The following is a 22476-nucleotide window of genomic DNA, read 5'->3' on the forward strand; positions in this document are numbered from 1 at the left end:
TCCCACCATCCTTCTTTTGATCCTGCCCCCAGAATTCACTGATGAGAGAAAAAGAGCAAATTCCTCTAGCCATGATCAAGTGCTTCCCACGCGCCAAGCACCATGAGGGCCCAGGGGTGCCACCCGCCCTGGGCCCACCCTCAGGGCCTTCCCTGCCTAACCCCCTGCTCTGTTCTCCTGCCCCGGGGTCTGGCTGGCTTCTCTCCTCCTAACCTCACCGTGGAGGTTGGGTGTTAAAACAGCCTTCCTATCTCTTAGCCCCGCAGACTCAGCGTGGATGCTGGAGTCTGGCTAAGTCCACACCAGGTCGCTTGCCAACCCCTGTCCACCCCCCCAGCTCTCCCTCATTTGATTTTAACACGATGTATACCTGCTTTTGAGCGTGTTTCCTCAGCCTAAAATAGTAACGATCCTAGTAGCTTCTTACAAGGGTGCATTAATGCATTTAGAGGAGGTAACCCATGGAGACGCTAACAACGCCTGTCAATAGTCCTCATCCCCTGCAAAAGGTTAGTGATGCTTCTTCTTTACCAGATTGCAGGACCCTCTGAACAGCTACTGCAAGCGACCGAGATGTATTCATCTTTATTTCCCCAGTTCCAGCTCCGGTGTAGACGCTGGCACACTTAACAAGCAGATGCTTGTTCAGTGTTTGTTAAAAATACTCTGCATCCATCCAGTCCTGGGTGCTGGTCCTCAGAAGCTGGCAGCATACAGATCTGCTGACCTGAGGAGTCCATTCATCCTGAGGTGTTAGGGCCCGAGAGTTCTATGGGTTCCCCTTCCCTAAGTGTTTATACACTGGGGGCCGTGTAGCCCTTAACCCAGAAGAAGGCCTAACAGTGCCCAAGGCCTAGGGCAGTGGTGGGGGAGAGATAATTATTGTGGACAAAATACCTTTTCACACTCTTTAAAGTATTGTCAGAACTAAGCTCACCTCTCATTCAAAAGGACAGTCATGACTTGTGGTTGCCAAGGAAGTGTGGGGAAGGGATGGAGTGAAAGTCCGGGGTTAGTGGATGCAGACTATAAATGGAGAGAATGGATACAGCAAGGTCCTACTCTACAGCACAGGGAACTATAGTCAATATCGTGTAATAAACCAGAATGGAAAAGAACATGAAAAAGAATGCGTATATGTGTATATATATCTGTATATATATTGTTCAGTCACTCAGTCGTGTCCAGCTCTGCAATCCCATGCACTCTAGCACACCAGGCTTCCCTGTTCTTTACAATCTCCTGCAGTTTGCTCAAACTCGTGTCCATTGAGTCGATGATGCCATCCAACCAGCACATTCATTCTTGTCCCCTTCTCCTCCCGCCTTCAATCTTTCCCAGCTTCAGGGTCTTTTCCAATGAGTCAATTCTTTGCATCAGGTGGCCAAAGTGTTGGAGTTTTAGCTTCATCAGCCCTTCCAGTGAATATTCAGGATTGATTTCCTTGAGGATTGACTGGTTTGATCTCCTTGCTGTCCAAGGAACTCTCAAGAGTCTTCTCTAGTATCACAATTCCAAAGCATCAATTCTTCAACACTCAGCCTTCTTTATGGTCCAATTCTCACATCCATACATGATGACTGAAAAACCATAGCTATGTAAGTATACATATATATAACTGAATGTGTGCATATTTGTATATAAATATATATAGCTGAAATCATTTTGCTATACAGCAGAGATTGCTGCTGCTGCTGCTGCTGCTGCTGCTGCTCAGTTGCTTCAGTCATGTCCGACTCTGTGCGACCCCAAAGACGGCAGCCCACCAGGCTCCCCTGTCCCTGGGATTCTCCCGGCAAGATTAACACAATGTAAATCAACTATACTTTGATAAAATGCATTTTTTTAAAAAAGGACTCTCACAGCTGCTGCTGCTGCCACTAAGTCGCTTCAGTTGTGTCCGACTCTGTGCGACCCCATAGACGGCAGCCCACCAGGCTCCCCCGTCCCTGGGATTCTCCAAGCAAGAACACTGGAGTGTTGCCATTTCCTTCTCCAATGCATGCAAGTGAAAAGTGAAAGTGAACTCGCTTAGTCATGTCCGACTCTTAGCAACCCCGTAAACTGCGGCCCACCAGCCTCCTCCGTCCATGGGATTTCCCAGGTGAGAGTACTGGAGTGGGGTGCCATTGCCTCTCCGGTCATGGCTGGGACATGTACATCTACCAAGCGATTCCTCTCTGTCTCTGACAAAGTTTAATTGGGCTTCCCTGGTGGCTCAGAGGTTAAAGCGTCTGCCTGCAATGCGGGAGACCTGGGTTTGATCCCTGGGTTGGGAAGTTCCCCTGGAGAAGGAAATGGCAACCCACTCCAGTATTCTTGCCTGGAGAATCCCAAGGACGGAGGAGCCTGGTGGGCTAGAGTTCATGGGGTCGCAAAGAGCTAGACACGACTGAGCGACTTCACTCACTCACTGCCTCCCTTGGACAGGTTCTTCTGGTCAATGTTTTCCTTCCATAAGAGTGACCCATCACTTAGTCATCCAGTTAAGTCTGGCAGGGCTTCCATGGATCCTCAGCTTAATGGGAGTGGCTCGCAGTGCTGGGCAGGAGAGGAATGACCGAGCAAGTCATGGCAGGCACCTCCAGGTCAGGGAGCGAGAGTGGGTGTGGACTCACCCCCTGGCATCCAAGAAGAGCCACGGAAAGCCCTTCCTGGTGTTGCTGTCTCTGCCAGCTGTGTGTCAGCACTGCTCAGCACAGGCACCCACTAGCCAAAAACCCTGCGTGGACCCTGACTGCCTCTCCCAGCAAAGCCTAAAGTCAGGGCCCTCTGCAACTTGGCTCCAAACTTAAAACGGGGAAGGAGAAAGGAGGAAGGAAGACACAGGAAAGAACGATAAACAAAAGGCCCTGGGGACCACCAGCCTCCTAACCAGAGAGGCCCCGCCCACTGAAGATGCCAGACCTGCAGCCCTTCTCTCAACGTCTCCCTCCTGCCCCTCCCCCACCTGGTACCCATTTCAGTCGCAACCATCACACAGACCTGGGATCACTGCGCAGAACACGTGCAAAGACGGAGCAGGGCTGGCTCGGCCCCATGAGATCCACCTCCTCTCCAAGGGCCACTGACCCTTACAGGAGATCAGGGAGGGACAGACCCACCTACTGGGCCCCTTTATCCCCTGGCACAGACACACCCCAGAAGGTAACGTGACCACACACAGGACTCGCTGGTTGTCAGTGGCGATGGCAGATAACACACTAAACCGATGCTGAGTGACAGGGATAAAAGCCGCCTTTCCGCAGGATGCTTCAGTTAGCCAGAACTCCATCAGCCGCAATTCTCATCTCACTGAGGCTTTTGTTTGTCTTGTCTTTTCGATCCAAGTATCTTTTCTGCAGGAGAAAGAGAAACAACCCAACAAAACAAACGGGCAGTAGAAATTGTGGTCAAGAACAGTTCCAGGAGAAGAGAAAAAGAGAGGGTTTGTGACGTCTTACCATCCGGAGTTTCAGAGGCGATTTCAGCAAACTGAAAGCTGGTGACTCTGCTGCAAGTTGGCAAGCTCAGCAGGTCTCCTTCCCCTGCTGCCCCGAGCCTGCGTTCGAAGCTGGAGTCTGTCTGTGTCTGCTAATTGACCGATTCGTGGAGCCACACCCCAAGGATGCAGCTGACCCCGAGTCACATGGCTCACTTTGGCCTCGCTGGTAACTGGAGGATCCACGGATCATGCCGAAGCCACTGGGGCCGCTGCCCAGCCTCTGCCCAGGAGGAGCTCTGGAGCCCCACAAACACCTGGCTTAGTCCCTCTCCCTTCAGCCACTCTCCGCATGACCTCAGCAGATAGAAACCACTCTGCCTTGGGTTCCTTGTCTGCAAAGCAGAGGGATAATAACATACCCGAGACTTTCCCTGTGGCTAGGACTCTGCACTTCTATTGCAGAGGCATGGGTTCGATCCCTGGTCGGGGAGCTAAGATCCCACATGCCATGTGACACAGCCAAAAAAGAATTTTAAAAACGCAATAACATACATAGTCCACAAAGACTAATGGAGATAATGTATCAGTATATGAATAATGCTCTAACACACCCAGGAGCTAAACAAAAGCTGAAGTTCTTTCCCTTCCACCTGCATGCCAAACCTCTCACACCCCAGGCCCCAGGCTGTCCCTCCCAGAGAGTTCTGTCTGTAGCTCTCCAGGCCTCTTAAGGTGAGATGCTCTGATCCGTCACACCCTGAGAACCCCTGCCCTCTGCAGTATGGGGCAGGCACCTCCACCCTGAGCCCCCGGGGCCCCACAACTTGCTCCCCAGTGCCTCTGCCCCAGCAGTGACCCCACCACTGGTGAGAGACAGAGCTGAGAGAGAGGAGACAAAACGGTCAGCCTGTGAAGTCCTCCCCCAGCCCCCTAGAACCATGCTTCTAGCCTGGTACTGTGCCAGCTCCATCATACTCCGAGATCCCTTACTTAGTCCCTATGACTTAAGGACTGTCACTGCCCCCTTACAGACAAGGAAACCAGGGCCCAGAAAAGTAGCTTTCTCAAAGTCACACATCTCATAAGTGGTGGAACCAGCCTTGGACCCCACGGGGTCTGACTCCAGAGCCAAGCCTGCAGCCCTGAGCTTGGGGGCACCCTGTGTCCCCAAGGCTTCAGGCAGGAGGACCCCCTCATCCCAGAACTGCCGTCGGCGGGGACCCACCCTGGGTAACTATTTTTCATTTATTCTTTCCAATTCTCACAGCAAGCCCACACTTGCTAGGAAAGGGTTTACTTTTCCTATTAGATGAGATACTTTCCTATCCAGATGTGAAATACTGAGGTCCAGAGGCAGGAAGTGAAACTGTAAGTCACAGAGATTGTAAGGGGCCAAATCAGATTCATCTGACTCCAAAGCCCATGACTTTGCTGCTGCCCCAGCTCAGAGGTCAGCGTCAGACCCCAGAGGAGGCCATACCCTCATGATGGCTTAAGAGGCAGTGAGACCCCATCTGTTCAAGCTCTCCCCAGGACCCCCAGGTACAAACCAAACCCCAGCCCGAGTCTTGCTGGTCCATGACCTTCTCCAAGAGCCCGGCCACGTGCCTGCAGTAACGAGCGTATTATCTGAAACGGGAACACTGGCAGTAGCATACAGATTAACCGGGCTGCCTTTATCTGGGCTGAACTGTCTGTTGGTAGAGCCCAGAGCCCAGAAGGACTGTGACAGAGGAAGGGACATGGATTTGGCAGGAGGGGGTGTTGGATGTTCAAGGCGTCGGCAGGATGACTGGAGTGAAAAAGCCTGAGGTTGGAGGTGGCAGAGCCAGAGAGAGGGTGCCCTGTGCAAGCGGGCAGCACCCAGGCTGGCCACGCGCAAACCCGCCCTACAGCACTGCGAGCACCATCAGCCCGCCAGCAGGACCAGTGACACCTGACTCCCGCCGCGGTTATCACTGCATATCCATCGCCATCACCTCTTACTTCAGTATCTGCACCCCTTATCCATCTTCTTAACAGTCTCCCCAGCCCTAGAAGTCGCTGCACAAATTCAGGGACCACTGAATCACAGAGCACCCCCAAAGCAGGCTCCAACTCAACCCTCTGGAACCATCCCCTCTTATAACAAAGCATAGACTCCTCAGCTGGGTCTTCGTGCCCCAGAAGCTGAGACTCTGCCCTCAACCAGGGAAGACTCCTGAGTGGGTGGACAGAGATGCTGCCCCTTGGGGCCTCGCAGCAGGAAGGCCATCCCCGGCCCTTTAAGGCTCCTCGTGGATGGAGGGTGATGGGTGCCCTCCATTCGGGTGCCTGACAGAGTGGAGCCCAGTCTGCAAGGCTCCTTGGTTGAAGGAGCAGCTCTCCCGTGCTCCCTGTGGGTGCCCGGGAGATGCACATTTCTTCCTCTGCTGCACCCACTCCCAGCAGACCAGGGAATTTGGTGGAGACTGCTCATATTTTGCATCTTGTGAAGCAAGGCCAATAAATAGTTATTGTTGATTTCAGGCCAGAGGTTGGAAGAGAGCAAATGGCTTTCAAGAAAGTGTGAACAAGGAGCTTCCCTCATGGTCCAGTGGCTAAGACTCCGCACTCTCAAAACAGGGGGCCTGAGTTCCATCCCTGGTCAGGGAACTGGATCCTGCATGCCACAGCTACAACCTGGTGCAAACAAGTAAATAAGTAAAAAAAATTTTTGAGAGGGTGAACAAGGGGAGGAGGAAGGAGAGGGTGGGATGGATGGAGAGAGTAACACGGAAACTTACATTACCATATGTAAAATAGCCAATGGGAATTTGCTGTATAACTCAAGGAACTCAGATGGGGGCTCTGAAACAAACTAGATGGGTAGGAAGGGGTGGGAGATGGGAGGGAGTTTCAAGAGGGAGGGGACATATATATACCAATGGCTGATTCATGCTGATGTTTGGCAGAAACCAACATACTTCTGTAAAGCAAAGATCCTTCAATTAAAAAATAAATAAAATTAAAATTTTAAAAATAAGTGTGAACAAAATAAAATGAGATCCATAGCTGGAGAATAATTCGGGGACTAAAGCATGGCCCATCCTGATGCAAGATTAAATTTTTAGTTGGAAAGACATTAGAAGCTCACTTTTCACAGCCTCTCAAGGATAATGGGTGTCCCTGGTGGCTCACATCCATACATGACCCCTGGAAAAACCATAGCCTTGACTAGATGGACCTTTGTTGGCAAAGTAATATCTCTGCTTTTGAATATGCTATCTAGGTTGGTCATATCTTTCCTTCCAAGGAGTAAGCGTCTTTTAATTTCATGGCTGCAATCACCATCTGCAGTGATTTTGGAGCCCCCCAAAATAAAGTCTGACACTGTTTCCACTGTCTTCCCATCAATTTCCCATGAAGTGATGGGACCAGATGCCATGGATATGAGAGTTGGACTGTGAAGAAAGCTGAGCGCAGAAGAATTGATGCTTTTGAAATATGGTGCTGGAGAAGACTCTTGAGATTCCCTTGGACTTCAAGGAGATCCAACCAGTCTATCCTAAAGGAGACCAGTCCTGGGTGTTCATTGGAAGGACTAATGCTAAGGCTGAAACTCCAATACTTTGGCCACCTCATGCGAAGAGTTGACTCATTGGAAAAGACCCTGATGCTGGGAGGGATTGGGGGCAGGAGGAGAAGGGGACGACAGAGGATGAGATGGCTGGATGGCATCACTGATTCAATGCACATAAGTTTGGGTGAACTCCAGAAGTTGGTGATGGACAGGGAGGCCTGGCTTGCTGCGATTCATGGGGTCTCAAAGAGTCGGACACAGACTGAGCGACTGAACTGAACTGAACTGGTGGCTCAGAGGGTAAAGCATCTGCCTGCAATTCAGGAGACCAGGGTTTGATCCCTGGGTTGGGAAGATCCCCTGGAGAAGGAAATGGCAACCCTCTCTGGTACTCTTGCCTGGAAAATCCCATGGATGGGGAAGCCTGGTAGGCTACAGTTCACGGGGTCACAGAGTCGGACATGACTGAATGACTTCACTTTCACAAACAGCCCTGAAATGTAATGGGATGACTTCCACATCTGGTTGATGGCAGACTGCCAACCAGGATGACAGAACAACCAGGGAGAGTGTCTCCCATCACCGGAAGCTTCTTCACGTGGTGGCAGACACAGGTTCTCACAATGGGGAGAGGACTGATCCCACTGCACAGGTGCTTCTCAGCCTCTGCTGGCTTCCCAGCAGCCAGAGCAAGTCACGTAACAAAGCCCAGGCTCTGAGAGGGAGGGAAGTCAGAGGGCAGGCAGGATGGTGTGAGTCCAGGCAAGGGCACCCACCACCCGGGGACACGAGCCACCAGGCTGCCTTTTATTTATACGCAGTCCTACAGGGACCATCAAGAATATCTCTTCCTTACCTGACTTACAATAGATGCCCAATTAACAATGCCTTCATGGTGTAGTTGAAAAAAGAGGAAAAGAAAGAGAGAGGAAGAAAGAAAAAGAATTACTAAATAAGGAGTGAGTGAGTGAACAGTGAACGGAGGTCTAACACTCCAGGTGCCTAAAGAGAACTGAGTCGCTCAGGCCTGGAGGAAGACTCTGGAATTTCAAGAAGAAGCTGAAAAGCTTATGGTGCAGAGAGAAGAGGTTGAACTCATAATCCAAACCCCTAATTCCTTAACCTTTATCCCTTCCGTAATCACAATGGAATTAATGAATGTCCTCATTTTTTTGTTTCAACTCATGTTTATTAAGCACCTACTCTCCACCAGGCATCATCATGTTAGTTGCTTCACTCATGTCTGACTCTTCATTACCCCATGGACTGTAGCCTGCCAGGCTCCTCTGTCTATGGAACTCTCCAGGCAAGAATACTAGAGTGAGTTGCCATGCCTTTCTCCAGGGGAACTTCCCGACCCAGGGGTTGAACCCAGGTCTCTGGCACTGCAGGCAGATCCTCTACTGTCTGAGCCACCAGGCCCCAGTTCATGGTACTGCTGGGTGGAGATCACCCCCATGAGTCATTTCTGCACCTTTTTAGCAGCTTGGTTCCTTACTCCATCTCTGAAGCCTGGCATCACATCTGCCCTGGTGGGGAGACACCAACCCAAGCTGCACAGCCAGGCTCCCTCCGTGACCCTGGAGGGCTTCTCCAGTAGCTGCTGGGACACTCAGTCCAGACCTGGTTTCCTGGGCAAACAGATTAGAGGCCCCTGGTCAATATGACCCCTCAGCCCTGGTTCAGCTCTAACACTCTAGGATAAGAGCAGGAACCGCGTCAAGCTCCTGGTGAGGCTTCCGTCACAACCAGTTGTGCTGTGCTCTGCAGACAGCACGTGTCCTCTGGGGGTCACCAAGAAGGCCACCGAAGAACAAGGAAAAGCAAGCAGGGTCTTCAGAGCATCAAGGGGCAAAGCTCCTTGGCATGGCAAACCTGCCCTCTCCAATCTATCCAGCCACCCTCCTGCCAAAGGGCTCGGTTCCCCAGAAAAGACAAACAGCCCAACCACCCAGTTCAGAGCTCTGTACTCCAGGGAGGAATGGTGGAGACACAGCTCCCAGCTGAGCCCAGTGGACCTTCAGTTGAGCCGCTCAGTCATGTCCGACTCTTTGCGACTCCATGAACTGCTGGCCGCCAGGCCTCCCTGTCCATCACCAACTCCCAGAGTCCACCCAAACCCATGTCCAATGAGTCGCCGATGCCATCCAACCATCTCACCCTCTGTTGTCCCCTTCTCCTCCTGCCCTCAGTCTTCCCCAGCATCAGGGTCTTTTCCAATGAGTCAGCTCTTCACATCAGGTAGCCAAAGTGTTGGCCTTTCAGCTCCAACATCAGCCCTGGATAAAGAATAAAAACAGAGGCAAAACGTCAGGCAGGAGGTCCTGACCACTGCTTCCTGCCGACCTGGTGCAGCACCAACCGCCTCTCCAGACCTTAAGGTGGCTCTCTGTGTCCTCTGACCTCATCAGAGGGAGGACAAGCGTTCATTTTTTTACAGTTACTTTTCCCCCTATTTATTCATTTTATTTTTTAACTACACAGCATGTGAGATCATAGTTCCCCAGCCAGAGACTGAACCCCCGGCCCCTGTATTGGAAGCTTGGAGTCTCTCAACTGCTGGACTGGCAGGGAACTCCCCAGGCACTCTCTTGACTCCCCTCTCTCCCCACCTCGACTTTCCCAGACATCCGCTCCTGAGAGCCCAGGCTTCCTCCTGCAAGCTGTGCACCCCTTCTTTGCTTACCCCTCCCTTTCCTCAGCCTCCCCCCACAGGCTCCATCCCCTTCACCTGCAAATACCTCATACCTTTCCTGGCCCAGCTGTCAGCTGCCTAAGACACAGTCGACTGTCCTTTGTGATTCTCTCCCGCAAGCAGGCATCACTTCCTAACTTCCCTGCTGACCCCCAATTCCCTGCAGGCAGACTCAGACTGTGAGGCTGAATAGCATCATCTTTAATAGCATCACACACTAGAGAGAGGAAATGGTCTTAACATCACTGCTTGAGGATCCCTTCATCTGCCTTCCCACCCCGCAACACCCACACGATTAGATGCCAGCTTCTGTCTGTCACTCTGCATGATAGGTGTGGAGCATCCCTTTCTCTTCGTAACAGCATCTTCCTTAGATCTTATGAGAAGCATTGTCAGTGGTCCTAGTTTCCCTGCCTCCCTTCCCACCACCAACCCCTCTTTAAATTCATAGCCTGTTTGGGGCCAAGCCTTGTATCTGTCTATATTTGATCTTCTCACACTCCATTCATCTTGGAAGGATTCACCCCTGCCCTGCTAAATCCTTCCCAGACTTTGCGATTCCGCTCGGTGGGGTTTCCTCTAGAAATCCTCTCATCTCCTCCCCTGCCCCCCTCTTACCACTGCCTGCCCCCATAAGCAGGAAGTCATCCTCTGGATTCCTCGTGCCCTGTCTGTGTTCCTGCCCTAAGATGCTTATCGCTTTCCGCATTGTGTCCTAGATGTTGGCATATTTTTCTGTCTCTCTAATGACAAAGATTCCTTGGAAGATGTAATTGAATCCTTATTATTTCTATAGCCCTCAAAACACGAGGATGATGCCTTTGGATAGATTTGTTGAGTGAATGAATGAATGAATGACTCGGGCCTCTAGTGTTCACAGAAGGCAGTTGCAGAGCGCCTGTCTCATGAGGAAGGGACTTTGGGATCTTGCCCAGAAACAATTCGGTGATTGTAAAAGTATCACTTGAATTATTTGCCAGAGCTATGTCTCTTGACAGCCATCTGCAGCCACCTCTGCGTAGAGGCAATGAAATTAAAATCTGCTGTATTGAAACAGATTCTTCAAGCAACCCTCCTGTTACACCCCCCACCCCCACGTTCAGAAGATGGAAAGCTGCAGCCCCTCTGTACTTTCTCCCCAGAGCTGTGAGCGGTCACCCCACAACCCTGGCTCACCCCACCCCCACCCCAGCTCAGCCACTGAGCTCACGCCTTCTGGCCTCGTTCATTTTCTAGATAGATGGAGCAAATACCTAGCGAATATTATTTATGACTTTGTGATAAATAAGCCTTTTACAGAAGTTATTCAAGGAGTTCTGGGGAATTTCAAGGATAACTTTCAGCAAGTTTCAAAGGTCAGGTCAGCCTGGGATACTGAGCCCATAGTATTTGCCGTTCGTTCATCTGTTTTGAATTATTGGTCTTACCCAGCTTCAGTCAGCTCTCAATGGACTGGCTGTGCTTTAGCTCTCTAGCTGTATTTTATTTCGATGGTGGGGAAAGGGCTTTAATAATTATTATTTGTGCTAGGCTGACAGTGGGAGAGAAATAAAAGGGATCATAAATGAAATTTAAGCTCTAGCAAATGTGCTGGAAAAGATGAGCTCTATCTGACCAGGCACATTGCCCATGTGCACCCCCCACCCCCGGCCACGCACATGGAGCTGTGGTACCCCCTCTGTGCAGAGGTAAGAAGGCACTGGGCTGAGCTGGCAGCACAGAGGTGGGGTCATAAGGGCAGGGCTTTCCCAGAGGGCCAGGAAGCAATGGACTAGCCCGGGACCTCTTCTCATGTATGAATGTACATCTGATCCTCTGCAGACGCTGCAAACAGAGCTGCTTGGGAGCAGAGAGTGTGTCCCACTCTATTCCGAATCCACAGAATCTAACAGTCTGCCAGCATATAGTAGGCACTCAATAAATATTAGATTAGGGTGGATGAGACCAGATTGGATTGGAATGGACTGGGTTGAGTTGCGTTAGGTTGGTCTGGGGTGGGCTGAGCTGAGTTGAATTACATGGAATCAAACCGAATTAGGCTTCCACTTCTCCTCCACTCTAACTGTAATTTCTTTCCACAAAGCCTTTAATTTAAAAAAATTTTTTTTCACTTTTGTTTTTGTTATTGTCGGCTTTTTTCCTTCTGGTCTATTTGTTTAGCTTGGTTGTTTGGATTTGATTTTGATTTACCCTGAGAATGAGTTTGTCTGAGAAGTTTAACTTAGAATCTAAAGGTCTTCACAGATAGATCTAGACATTTCTTTCTCGATAATTCGGCAAAATTCATTTTCCATTCCTGAGACCTAAGAGTATCAGCCTATTTTTATAGAAATAAAGAATATTGCCTCATGTTACACCCTTTTACAATAGTAAGGTTTGTTTTACCTTGTTATATTTTTTTACGATGGCTTCTTCCTAGTATGTATACTCTACTAGTTTGAAACTCTTTACTTGGCATATTCCAAATGGGAGCATATAGGTTCTTTTACAAAGCACTTGGTGAAGTGAACTGACGACAGAAAGCCTGATTTGTCCACCTCTGTGGCTGTTTGTTTTTAACTCCAGAAGGTAGAAAAATATCTCCCCCTCTGAGAAATCAATCAAGGGCTCCCTTTGTCTCTAGACTAAGGCACTTTCTGCTAGATTCCCTTCTTATAAACATCTGTCCCTCTCACTTTACATGGTAAACACAGCCTGATGAAATGCTACTTTGGTGAAGGTTTAAAATCAAATTATATTTAAATGCACTAGTGGACGTTTAAAGGAATACCTCCTACAGTATGAATAGCTCTCTAATTTACCTTCTATGAAAACTGAATTTTTCATATTGAATTTTCTCAAGGAATATCCATCTCCTCTTTGTTCTTCTTTCAGAAGGGACAGCCAGCAGGGTGGTTTGCCTGCCGTCTCCCTCCAGACTGAGGCCCCAGGAGGGCATGCCTGTTTGCCAGAGTGCAGGTCCAGGTCCACCTGGGAGCCTGACTCCAAAAGGGAGGTTTAGAAACAGAAAGGGCGGAGACCATTCATTTCCAAAGAGGTATTTAAATCACCCCGGAAGGGTCTCTGCCAGAAGGTGCAATGGGAGGGAGAAGCAGGGAAAAGGAAACAGGAAATATGTCCACTGGGCAAAAGAGATGGGAACCCCAGGCAAGGACCTTTGATGTCACTGACTTGTGCTTGCTCCTGCATCCAGCTCTGAGTGGGGTCAAGGGACTGAGTTGAAAGAGTCCCCAGACTGTTTTCCTGATGAACCTTGGATTTCTGCAAACCTCTCCAGCTTCTGGATGCGAACTCTCAAAACTCATCACTCAGGTTCGTGAAAACACCCTCCACCTTTACTTACCCCACACGGAGAACCCCACACATTATACTCCCTCCCCGTCAAGGGAATCGGGTCTGTCGTCACTCAGCTGCACAGGTTAAAGAAGGAAGGGGAGGAGAGGCTGCCTAGCATGGTGAGTCCTCCAGACTGATGTCATGGGGAAAAGCACCCTTTTAATAAGAAGGAGAGAAAACCATGCCGCTATTCCCCTAGCACGTCAAAGCATTTGGGGCCGGCTGCATGCTTCCATCAGCTGAAACATCCTTTGGGCCATAGAATTTCTGCGTCCTTCTTCTAGGTCTCTGCTTTCTCTACTGTTTATAGACAGTGTTCTGTTTCTCCTGCCTCTTCTGGAGTCCCCCTTCTCTCTTTAGCTCCTTCCCTGAGACAAGGTTTTAGGGCCAGAGCCTCACTTTGTGTGTGTGTGTGTGTGTGTTCTGGCCACCTGGCTGATTAACAAACAATTCCAAAACATCATGGCTTGAAACAATAATTGGTTACTGCCTCTCATGTGTCTGTTGATGGGGCAGTTGGGCTGTGCTTGTTTAAGATGTCTCCTGGGTTGTATTTGGATAGAGAGGGGTCAGGGCTGAAGTTTTCTGTTGGCTCAGTCTGCTCACGGCTTAAAAGTAAGACTCGAGGTGCAAGTGTTGGTGAAAAGGAAAGCTTGCTTTGTTCATGGGGAGAAGGCAGACTCATGCCCAAAGGCCAATTCCCCTCTCGTCCCCTCCCCACATTTCACTGGGCCAGAGCTTTTAAAGGGGAGTTTCCTGGGTGTATAGACAGAGGAGGGGTACTACATGCAGAAAAGAACAGTCAGCTTTGACAGTTATCTTAAAATTGGTCATCCATGGTCTGATCAGCGTCCTCTTGACTGTTTTAAGTCAGTTCATCTTTAGTTCAAGGGTTAGTCTGTTCCCATTTCTTTGAGGCCAGTTCTTGGAACAGTGTCAGCTTGTATCATGACTCCAGTCTAGTTGTGATGTAAAGTTAGCTTCTTCCACCTGGTGATTCCAGTATCTACAAAGCAGTTCAAAGGACATGGCTCAGAGTATTATCGAGAAGCAAGGAACTGAGGGTCCTTGGCTTTCCTTAACGACTGGGTCATTATTATTTGATCTTATCTGACTGCTTTCCTTTGCATCTACATTTTCTGACTTCTCTGATTAAATGCATTCTTTGACTCAAGTTTTTCTACAGACGAAAAGCAGGCAGAGGACATGGGGGTGGGTGATGCCATCCTGGGAAAGCCCCAGAGGCTCCTGCTCCATTTCAACTGGATGGCCAACACTTGGCAGATGGATGACAGTTGCCAGTTGACTGTCAGCTGGAGGTCAGTTGGTTAAGGACCGGAACAACTTCATGTGGCTTCTCCATATGGCTTCTCATAGCATGGTGGCTGGGCCGCAGGAAGGGATGTCCCAAGAAGGAGTGTTCCGAGAAGCAACTATTCTAAGAGATCCAGACAGGGAAGCTGCAAAGTGCTCATGACCTTGCCATAAAGTCCTTGAAAGTCACTTCTGCTGTATCCTACTGTTCAGGTAAGGCATTAAGGTCAGTCCTACAGGAAGGGAATCTGAGTCCGTCTTCTGATGAGATGAGAAGCACGCAAGTGCCAGGGAATTGAGAGCAGCCGTGCTTGAAAACTCGCCATAGAGCCATGCCATAATCTTATCACAAGATGCTGCTGCTGCTGCTAAGTCGCTTTAGCCGTGTCCGACTCTGTGTGACCCCATAGACGGCAGCCCACCAGGCTCCCCCCGTTCCTGGGATTCTCCAGGCAAGAACACTGGAGTGGGTTGCCATTTCCTTCTCCAATGTATGAAAAGGAAATGTGAAAGTGAATTTGTTCAGTCGTGTCCGACTCCTAGCGACCCCAGGGACTGCAGCCCACCAGGCTCCTCTGTCCATGGGATTCTCCAGGCAAGAGTACTGGAGTGGGGTGCCATTGCCTTCTCGTCACAAGATGCTAACACCTTTTTATTCATCACTGCCCCTGTGCTGCTTTCTTCCCTCTCCTCAGACTCACAACCCCTCCAATTAATAGCTCTTACTAGGATCCCTGGGTTGGGAAGGTCCCCTGGAAAAGAAAATGGTAACCCACTGCAGTATTATTCCCTGGAAATTCCATGGACAGAGGAACCTGGTGGGCTACAGTCCATGCAGTCACAAAAGAGCTGGACATGACTTAGCGTGCGTGCACACACACACACACACACACACACAGAATATATATTTTGTAAGTCAGTCAAAGCCAGTCTTGAACTGAGCACAGCAGATTTTTGACCCAGGGAATGACTGCCTTAAAACCACTGGAGAGATTTTTTGTTCTTTTTAAAGTTATTGGATTTTTTAAACAGTCAGAGAAAGTCCATGGGTCACATACACTGCAGAAATTTTCAGGTGTCCCCACCATTATTATTATTATTATTATTTGAGAAACCAAATGACAATCATCTTCTGAGGCTCTCCTCTGGACTTCTATTTAAGAGTGAAAAATCAAAAAATAAAAAGGGGGGGCAGGGGGGAAAAGTCCAGGAGGGAAAAGTGAAAATTCAGCTGAAACTGAGAAATCTTGAGAGTCTGTATAACTCTAATACCTTTCCACTGGAAAGAAAAGTGAATCTTCTGAAACATCAAAGCTCCGTAGAAAACAAGAGAGGTTTAGACTGAAAATCCTCAGACTCGAGTTTACACTCCACCTCTTCCTGAGCTGCTAAAGGCTGAGGACAGGAAGATCAGCCACTCACTTACTCCTGTAAAGTAGAAAGGAGGCTCTTTCCTGGCCCATCTGGCCTGCTCTGGGCTCTCCCTGAACCATCCGAGGCATCTCAAACCCTGGGCCTCTCCCCCGACTCCTGAGAATGACTGCCTGGTGTGTGGGGGAGGGCAGGAGGTGTGACATAGGGAAGCCCCTCACCCATCCATCTATTCATCCATCCATCCACCTACTCATCCATCCATCCACTCATCTATCAATCCACTTACCCATCCACCACACCCATCCACTTACCCATCCACCCATCCGTCCATCCACTCATCCACTTACCCATTCACATACTCATCCACTTACCCATTCACCCATCCATCCATCAACCCACCCATCCACCCATCTACCCATCCACCCACCCTCCCACCCATCCATCCATTCACCCACCCATCCATCCACTCATCCACCCATCCATGTACCCCTTACACATGATGTACTTCCAGCTTCTTGAAAGGCAGAGGTGGACACAATTTGTATTTTCACCTCACAGAAACTTGTTTCATTGTATCCTGGGAGGCCCCCGTGTTTGAGGCAAAGAGTGCCAGATGGGGAGCTCTCCAACCTGAGGGCCCCTGTTTCTCCACCAACAAATGGCATGACCCCCCGGGGGCTTAGCTGGAAAAGAGAGAGTGCTACTGCCTAACAATAATCTTTAGCTCTTCTTCATCCCCTAATTTTTCTTCAGGTAAAGCAAAGGCAGGAAGACCCGATGACACAGAAAACCCCTTACCCGCTTTATTCTGGCAGGATGTGCCCCCAGCGCCCACAGCCATTTGAAGGGACTCCCTTGACCCCAGCCCCCATCCCTCCACACCAGCCAGCCTCCTTTCAGGCCACTGTGGGCAGCCAAACCAAGGATGACGAGTTTGCAAACTTGCTGCTGTGGATAAAATCCACAAGCTATTTTCCTAAATGGCCAGGAACTGGCATTGGGATTAGATGGGGGTGAGAGCAGGGCCCCCTCCCCGCTCTGGAGGTCTCTATATGCTTCAGCTCTTAATCACTAGATCGGAAAAGAGGGGGAGGGGTGAACCAGGAGGGGGAGGGGAAGGTAAAGGGGAAGGAAAAAAGAAACACACACACACACAAAAACGCAGCATCAAGAAAAAAGGAGCCCCTCACTCAGGTCCTCTGGGACCCAGGACTCCATTCAGAACATTCAGAAAATAGGGTCAGGCATGTCTTGTGACCTGAGACCCCAGAGCTCCTCTGTTCCCCATAATTATCTAATACAGCACTCTCCCTGCCAAATACAATGAAACAATTTGTCACTTCAATTATCTGTCAGTCAACAGTGAGGCCTTTTCAACAGGCCAGCACATGTGTTTGGAGAGCTCGTCAGGGAGAGCCGGCTCGCCAGACCCATAACCATGGAAAATGGAACCTTTGTTAATGCTGGTGCTTAGAAAAGTAAATCCATTCAATTTCTCTCCTTCTCGCTCTCTCTTCTTTTCTAAATGCCTTCAGCTTGGAATTTGCACAAGGAGCTGAATTGGTCCTGCTCTGAACCTTCAATGACTGGCCAAAGGATTTGCATGGGGAAGCAGAAATTAAATCTTCCTTTCGGGGCTTTTTCCCCCTGGTTTGCTGTAATTCGGTGTTTAGAAGCGAGATTACACCGTGCTTTACAGAGGGTTGGGGATGATGAGGCGCCGGGAAGTGGGCGCTCGAGGGGGCTGAGAGGGGGTTGCGTTTTGTCAGCTTCCCCAGTTCAGCCCAGCCAGCGACTCCTGCCCTTCTCCGCCTCCCCCGCACTGGGGGGTTTCCCCTGGGATCTCTACACTCTCCCCTCCGAGGTATAAAGAGAACGGAAATCTCATCCAAGGACCGGGCATCCCTTGGAACAACTCTCGGATTCCGTTTCTACGCAGACCTGAAATTGCTACTCCCAGGAGGGAACCCACCTCCTTCCCTGGGAGGAGGAAGCAAACCTGTGGCTGAACGCTGCTGCTGCTGCTGCTGCTGCTGCTGCTGCTGCTGCTGCTGCTGCTGCTGCTGCTGCTCCTGCTGCTGCTGCTGCTAAGTCACTTCAGTCGTGTCCGACTCTGTGAGACCCCATAGACGGCCTCCTACTAGGCTCCTCTGTCCCTGGGATTCTCCAGGCAAGAACACTAGAGTGGGTTGCCATTTCCTTCTCCAAAGCATGAAAGTGAAAAGTGAAAGTGAAGTTGCTCAGTCGTGTCCGACTCTTAGCGACCTCATGGACTGCAGCCTACCAGGCTCCTCCATTCATGGGATTTTCCAGGCAAGAGTACTGGAGTGGGGTGCCATTGCCTTCTCTGGTGTCTGAATAGCTGGGCCTAAATGGGAAAGTCTATATATCTTCCTGTGATTTCCCACAATATTCTGACTTTAATACTCATCTCAGGGTCAGATCGTGCAGTGAAGCTGCATATTTGTCTTTCGGGTTGGACATACAAGGATGCTATTATTAATACAAAGTGTGTCAGCAAGGGCACCAAAGACCCTTCCCCGTTCACAGCAAGGCTGGTACCTTTTCAGGATGGCAGCCCCGAGTGGGTACACAGGTGTCCACCCATCGTAGTGTTGGCTGGATATTCTACCTCGATTGTTTTTAACTGCCCTATAGTTGATTTACAAAATCGCATTAGTTTCAGGTGTGTAGCAAAGTGATTCAGTTATTTGTTTTCAGATTATTTTCCATTTTAAGTTACAAGATATTGAATGTAACTCCCTTTTCTATTTTATGAAAAATAGTTTGTATAGTTTTTTAACAAACAAGTTTGCTAATCCCACGCCCTTAATTTATCCTTCCCTTCTCCCTTTACCCTTTAGTAACCAAAAGTTTGTTTTCTATGTCTGTGAGTCTATTTCTTTTTTTTATATAGATTAATTTGTAATATTTTTTTGATCCCACATATAAATGATACCATATAATATTTGTCTTTCTCCATCTGACTTACTTCATGTGACAATCTTTAGGTCCATCCATATTGTTACAAATGGCAACGTTTCATTCTTTTTATGGCTAGTAATCATATACCTATAAATATATATATATAACACATCTTCTTAAACCAATCATCTTGTTAGTGAACACTTAGGTTGCTTCCATTTCTTGGCCATTGTAAACAGTGCTGCTATGAACATTCAGGTGCATGTAGCTTTTCAAATTAGAGTTTCTGTCTTTTTGGGGGGTATATACCCAGGAGGAGGATTGCTGGATCATATGGTAGTTCTATTTTTAGTTTTGAGGATCGTTTCCTTTTCCATAGGGGCTACACCAACTTACACTCCCATCAAGGATATACGAGGGTTCCCTTTTTTCTACACCCTTTCCACTTATTGTTTGTAGACTTTTTGATGATGGCCCTTCTGACCGGTGTGAAGTGACACCTCATTGCAGTTTTGATTTGCATTTCTCTAATAATTAGCAGTGTTGAACATCTTTTCATATTCCTGTTGGCAATCTGTAAGTCTTCTTTGGAGAAATGTCTGTTTAGGTCTTCTGCGTATTTTTTGATTCCGTTGTTTGGGTTTTTGATATTGACTTATGTGGGCTGTTGATACATTTTGGAAAGTAAGCCCTGTTGGTCTTCTTTGCAAATGTTTTCTCCCATTCCATTGGTCACCTTTTCATTTTGTTGATAGTTGTGGTGCAAAGGCTTTTAAGTTTGATTAGGTCCTATTTACTTTCTTTTGCTTTTAGTTATTTTGTCTTGGGAGACTGATCTAAACAACATTGCTATGATTTATATCAGAGGATGTTTTGCCTATTTTCTCTTCAAGGAAGTTATCAAGTCTCATATTTAGGTCTTTAAATCATTTTGAATTTTTTTTTAATTTTTATTTTGTATATGATGTGAGGGAGCATTCTAATTTCATTGATTTACATGCCGCTGTCCAGCTTTCCCAGCACACTTGCTGAAGAGACTGTCTTTTCTCTATTTGTATATTCTTTCTTTCTTTGTCCTATATTAATTGACTGTAGGTGCATGAGTATATTTCTGGGTTCTCTATTCTATTCTGTTGATCTGCATATTCATTTTTGTAACAATACCATGCTGTTTTGATTACTGTAGCTTTGTAGTGTAGTCTGAAGTCTGGGAGGGTTATGCCTCCAGCTTTGTTCATTTTCTTCACAATTGCTTTGGCAATTCTGGGTCTTTTGTGATTTCATATAAATTTTAGGATTTAATTGTTCTATTTTGATTGTTTTTATAGTGATTTAAAAAAAATACACTGTATGTGTTAAGTTGCTTCAGTTGTGTCTGACCCTGCAACCCCATGGACTGTAGCCCCCCAGGCTCCTCTGTCCATGGAATTTTGCAGGCAAGAATACTGGAGTGGTTTGCCATACCCTCCTTTGGGGAATCTTCCTGATCCAGGGGTTGAACCTGAGTTTCTCATGTCTCCTGCATTGACAGGCGGGTTCTTTACCACTACTGCCACCTGGAAGCCCCTAAAATACATTGTTCTATAGCAAAGCAAAGTGTGCATTTTAACTTTTACACATACAATTTCATATGCATTAGAGTTTAACCCCTCTTTAGATGTTTGCAAGTTTTTGCATATACTCCCCCCAATCTAACAGTCTGTCTTCTTCCCACTCTGCCTCAGCTCCCGGTCCACATAGCAAGCCTGAGGTGGAAACCTGTCTCTTTCTCTTTCTGCAGATGGCTTCCTTCCCTGCATCCAGCCGCATAACCCTGCACCACAGGAAGAAGGCAATTTGTTTTTTTTTTTTTTTCCCCAGGCCTTGGAATTCTGTACCCAGCACATCTATGGAAAATAGATCCCCGAAGATTTCAGAGCAGATCTTTCTCTGTCTCCCCGGCGGGCGCCCCCAGCTTGGGTCTAATCGGACCATTCTCTCCTCCGTACTCTCCTTCTGCCTCACCCCTGCATTCACTCCCTTCCTCTCTTCTCCCTTCTCGGCTCTTCTCCCATCTCTGCCCTTCCTCCCTGTTCCCTGCCGGTCCTGTCTCTGTGGTGGTCTGCTCTCTTGTGATTTTCTGCTTCTTTCTCTCTTTTTCCCTTTTCTGAGCCCAGAGAATTTCGGTCATCTCTATAGCACTGGGTTGCACAGAGAAATCATTTTTTTTTTCCTTTCTTTCTACTTTAGAGCTAAGGAAAAATATAAGCCCAAGAGGGGAGGTTTTAAGTTCAGTCAGGAAGTCAGGAATGAAACCGCCAAATAAATAAATCACTAAGTAGCTACCAGGTGGACCCAATCCCAGCCAGTCCCCCTCACGGCGTCCCTGCTTGCGTCTCACCCTGGAGCAGGCTTTCTCCCCATCCTCTCAGGTGGCGGATTCCTCCAAGGAGGGATCCTGGCAACCAACCTGGGAACTAACTGGGTTTTCCGCCCCCCCCCCCACCCCTCCAGGGCTGTGAGTAGAGCCTCTCTTCAGCTCTTGAGGAAGAGTCCATCATGGGGGATATGACAACAGGGGAAGAAAACAAGCCTTTCTTTCTAGACAAACACTCTGTGTGAGGACCGGACCCTACAAAATGACCACCCACTTTGAGAAGCTGCACACCTTACCCCAAACGTACTAACTTATTGGCAAACTTATTTTGGAATATTTCCAGAAAAAATATATACCATATACATATCACAAAAACACGGCATGTGTTACTACTTCCTGGTAACCCCATATTTTCAAAGGGGTTCCTTTGCAGTAAGCCCATGCTTCATTTTCTACCCCTTTTCAGGTACGATTCTGATTGCTGCAAGACTTCTTCCCCAAAATCAGTTCTACCCTTGCTATAAGAAAATTAGCAACCCTTCAGGCCACGTGAAGAACTGGGGCCCAGCCCTGAAAGGAATTCCGAAAGCAGAGGATTTCCAGGGGAGCCAAAGGCGAGGCGCGATCAGGATACCTTAACAAGCATCCTCTGTGAGCATCCTGGTATGAGGCTCCAGCGCCGAGGCCAGTGCCAAACCGCAGGGCTGAAGGAGGCAGGCAGGAGATCACAGCACAGCCGCCAACGCGCAGATGCAGGGTCTGGAGCTGGGGAGGCAGGCGAGGCCAGCCTGTTTCCCTGGGCTCTGGGTCAGCCTTGCCAGGGCTCTCACCTCCCCCTCTTCCTGACCCCCCACCTCTCTGCGGACCGACTCCCCACACTCCCCAAACACGGACACCAGTGTTTCACCTCTCCCCTCCGCAACCTCCACTGTCTGCTCAGGGAGATAACGGAGACACGGTTGCCCTCTCTCCTGGGCTCTCCCCAGAGGAGAGGGGCCAGAAAGAGCCCAGAGCTGAGTGGGCATCGGGCTGGCCTGTGTCTAATCCCATCTCGGGCCCTGCACAGTTCAGAAGCATCTCCCAAGAAGGCCCAGCCAGTTCTATCTCTCTGAAACATGATCTTCTCCACTGTTTCATCCTGCTTTTAGATAGCCACATTTTTTCCTTACCACAGCCAGCCAATCCCCTCCCCAACCCCCAAGCCTGGAAAAAAAAAAAAATGAATGTATTTGAACGGAGTGATAACCACCCACTGCAGAAAACGCAGGAACGAGACCTAGCCTGTGGGGAAAAAAAAGGCTTCTACCCAGAAGGAAAAGGAAGGGGGCGCCCAGAGGAAATAGGTCAAGCTTTGAGTCCATGGGCCACGGTCCCTCTGGTCACCCATGTATTTCAGAGACGCCGGGGAGCCAGGGGCCCTTCCAGCCCGAATGCCACGTTTGCTTAGGTGGTCGAAGTTTTGCATTTTTTCTCAGGCTCTATCCTATCTTGCTTGGTCTGGCTATAATCAC

At 48.8% G+C, this 22476-nt stretch overlaps 2 long non-coding RNA genes across 2 annotated transcripts; both read right to left on the reverse strand.

Moving 5' to 3' along the window:
- Positions 1 to 1138: 1138 nt before the first annotated feature.
- Positions 1139 to 4964, reverse strand: LOC138430890 (uncharacterized). Its single transcript, XR_011253440.1, has 3 exons — positions 3444 to 4964; positions 2986 to 3338; positions 1139 to 1580 (listed from the first exon to the last, which is right to left on the reverse strand). It is a non-coding gene; the product is annotated as an uncharacterized lncRNA (long non-coding RNA).
- Positions 4965 to 8132: 3168 nt separating this feature from the next.
- On the reverse strand, positions 8133 to 17911 carry LOC138430891 (uncharacterized). Its single transcript, XR_011253441.1, has 3 exons — positions 17684 to 17911; positions 9126 to 9244; positions 8133 to 8596 (listed from the first exon to the last, which is right to left on the reverse strand). It is a non-coding gene; the product is annotated as an uncharacterized lncRNA (long non-coding RNA).
- Between the last annotated feature and the right edge of the window lie 4565 nt (positions 17912 to 22476).

This window comes from Ovis canadensis, chromosome 26, assembly GCF_042477335.2.
Source record: "Ovis canadensis isolate MfBH-ARS-UI-01 breed Bighorn chromosome 26, ARS-UI_OviCan_v2, whole genome shotgun sequence".
In the NCBI taxonomy this organism is placed as follows: Eukaryota; Metazoa; Chordata; class Mammalia; order Artiodactyla; family Bovidae; genus Ovis; species Ovis canadensis.